Raw genomic sequence first — 291 nt, forward strand, 5'->3', positions numbered from 1 at the left:
TAATGAGAACTTGGCAGGTTTGTTGATAATAGAAATAAGTAAAAAATAATATCTTATTCAAACACCATAATGTTTTTTTTTACAGTCAACGCTAGAGCAAGAAATAACTTTACACATCTTAGCAATAGAGGACAAATTTGAATACCAGAGATTAGAGATAAGAATTAACACACAAGAATCTAGGCAAATTATGTTTGATTTTGTTGTGTTTATTACATTATTTTGGGTTTTTGATTATCAGATGCATTTTCAGAAGAAAATAAATCTGTTCATTTTTTCTAAATGTTATAA

The sequence above is a fragment of the Penaeus monodon genome, chromosome 15 (assembly GCF_015228065.2).
Source record: "Penaeus monodon isolate SGIC_2016 chromosome 15, NSTDA_Pmon_1, whole genome shotgun sequence".
Taxonomy (NCBI): Eukaryota; Metazoa; Arthropoda; class Malacostraca; order Decapoda; family Penaeidae; genus Penaeus; species Penaeus monodon.